This window comes from Styela clava, unplaced genomic scaffold (genome assembly GCF_964204865.1).
Source record: "Styela clava unplaced genomic scaffold, kaStyClav1.hap1.2 HAP1_SCAFFOLD_111, whole genome shotgun sequence".
NCBI lineage: Eukaryota > Metazoa > Chordata > Ascidiacea > Stolidobranchia > Styelidae > Styela > Styela clava.
Window position 1 is genome coordinate 32501 of NW_027556603.1, and position 2500 is coordinate 35000.

Sequence of the window (2500 nt, forward strand, 5' to 3'; positions counted from 1 at the left end):
GCCGGTCGGAGCGCACCCTTTTCTCGGTGGCTGGCGGGCGAGAGAGTGCTGCGTCGCCGGCATCGGCGTCGAAAGAAGCCGAGCCGAAAAAAGTTAAAGTACAAACGTGCAAGCATACTAACCTAACCCTAGGTAAGGCATGTCAGAGCGAAAGACAGTAATTTCGAATGAGCCAAGAAAGAGCGGTGCGGGGCCGGTCGGAGCGCACCCTTTTCTCGGTGGCTGGCGGGCGAGAGAGTGCTGCGTCGCCGGCATCGGCGTCGAAAGAAGCCGAGCCGGAAAAAGTTAAAGTACAAACGTGCAAGCATACTAGCCTAACCCTAGGTAAGGCATGTCAGAGCGAAAGACAGTAATTTCGAATGAGCCAAGAAAGAGCGGTGCGGGGCCGGTCGGAGCGCACCCTTTTCTCGGTGGCTGGCGGGCGAGAGAGTGCTGCGTCGCCGGCATCGGCGTCGAAAGAAGCCGAGCCGAAAAAAGTTAAAGTACAAACGTGCAAGCATACTAACCTAACCCTAGGTAAGGCATGTCAGAGCGAAAGACAGTAATTTCGAATGAGCCAAGAAAGAGCGGTGCGGGGCCGGGCGGAGCGCACCCTTTTCTCGGTGGCTGGCGGGCGAGAGAGTGCTGCGTCGCCGGCATCGGCGTCGAAAGAAGCCGAGCCGAAAAAAGTTAAAGTACAAACGTGCAAGCATACTAACCTAACCCTAGGTAAGGCATGTCAGAGCGAAAGACAGTAATTTCGAATGAGCCAAGAAAGAGCGGTGCGGGGCCGGGCGGAGCGCACCCTTTTCTCGGTGGCTGGCGGGCGAGAGAGTGCTGCGTCGCCGGCATCGGCGTCGAAAGAAGCCGAGCCAAAAAAAGTTAAAGTACAAACGCGATGCTAATGAGCGAGCCGTTGTCTCGACTAATATGTAGGGGGCGTTCGATCGAGCGTCTGGCTTGAGCGCTTGTCGGCCTAGCAGAACGGTCGCATTGTTATGCCCGGGTTTTAGGCACCGCTGCAGGCGGCCGGCAGAGCTCTTGTTTGTGCGAAACTGAATGGATCGAGCCCGAGAGAGGGCGAGCAAAGAAAAAACGCAAATCGCTCCGCCTGGCACTGCCGGCGAGGGCGTGGACGTCGCGGCCAGCGACTGTCGAAGCTGAGTACGGCCGCAGGCGATCGCCTCGGTCTTAAACGAATGCGACGAGCACGCGCCGGGCGGCCCAGCAAGGGCCGAGCGCAGCTGTCGCAGCTATCTGGTTGATCCTGCCAGTAGTGATATGCTTGTCTCAAAGATTAAGCCATGCAGGTGCAAGTACGAGTTCTCGTAAAGCGAAACTGCGAATGGCTCATTAAATCAGTCTTGGTTTATTTGGTCTCGTAAGCGAAGTGGATAACTGTGGTAATTCTAGAGCTAATACATGCATTAAGCGCCGACTTCGGGAGGCGCGCTTTTATCAGATCAAAACCGACCGGGTTCGTCCTGTGACGTTTGATGACTCTGGATAACCACGCGGATCGTACGGTCTCTGCACCGACGACGTATCATTCAAGTGTCTGCCCTATCAACTGTCGAAGGTACGCTACGTGCCTACCTTTGTGATAACGGGTAACGGGGAATCAGGGTTCGATTCCGGAGAGGGAGCCTGAGAAACGGCTACCACATCCAAGGAAGGCAGCAGGCGCGCAAATTACCCATTCCCGACACGGGGAGGTAGTGACGAAAAATAACAATACAGGACTCTAACGAGGCCCTGTAATTGGAATGAGTACATCCTAAAACTCTTAACGAGTATCCATTGGAGGGCAAGTCTGGTGCCAGCAGCCGCGGTAATTCCAGCTCCAACAGTGTATGCTAAAGTTGTTGCGGTTGAAAAGCTCGTAGTTGGATTTTGGGCGAGCGCCGCCGGTCCGTCGCAAGGCGTGTCACTGGTTGCGTTCGCCTCACCTTCGGTTCTCCGTCGGTGCTCTTGACTGAGTGTCGGCGGTGGCCGATAAGTTTACTTTGAAAAAATTAGAGTGTTCAAAGCAGGCTGTTCGCCTGCATAGTGTTGCATGGAATAATGGAATAGGACCTCGGTTCTATTTTGTTGGTTTTCGGAGCACGAGGTAATGATTAAGAGGGACAGACGGGGGCGTCCGTACTCTGCCGTTAGAGGTGAAATTCTTGGATCGGCGGAAGACGAACTACTGCGAAAGCATTCGCCAAGAATGTTTTCTTTAATCAAGAGCGAAAGTCAGAGGTTCGAAGACGATCAGATACCGTCCTAGTTCTGACTATAAACGATGCCAACTAGCGATCGGGAGGCGTTACCATGACGACCTTTCCGGCAGCTTCCGGGAAACCAAAGTCTTTGGGTTCCGGGGGAAGTATGGTTGCAAAGCTGAAACTTAAAGGAATTGACGGAAGGGCACCACCAGGAGTGGAGCCTGCGGCTTAATTTGACTCAACACGGGGAAACTCACCCGGCCCGGACACAGGTAGGATTGACAGATTGAGAGCTCTTTCTTGATTCTGTG

The 2500-nt window shown here is 54.2% G+C and overlaps 1 non-coding gene across 1 annotated transcript in view; it reads left to right on the forward strand.

Annotated features, from left to right (window-relative positions):
- The first annotated feature begins 1233 nt into the window (after window positions 1-1233).
- Window positions 1234-2500, forward strand: part of LOC144419119 (small subunit ribosomal RNA) — a 1810-nt gene continuing 543 nt past the window's right edge. The window contains exon 1 of the ribosomal RNA XR_013473858.1: window positions 1234-2500. This exon is cut by the window's right edge and continues 543 nt beyond it. This is a non-coding gene — a ribosomal RNA (small subunit ribosomal RNA).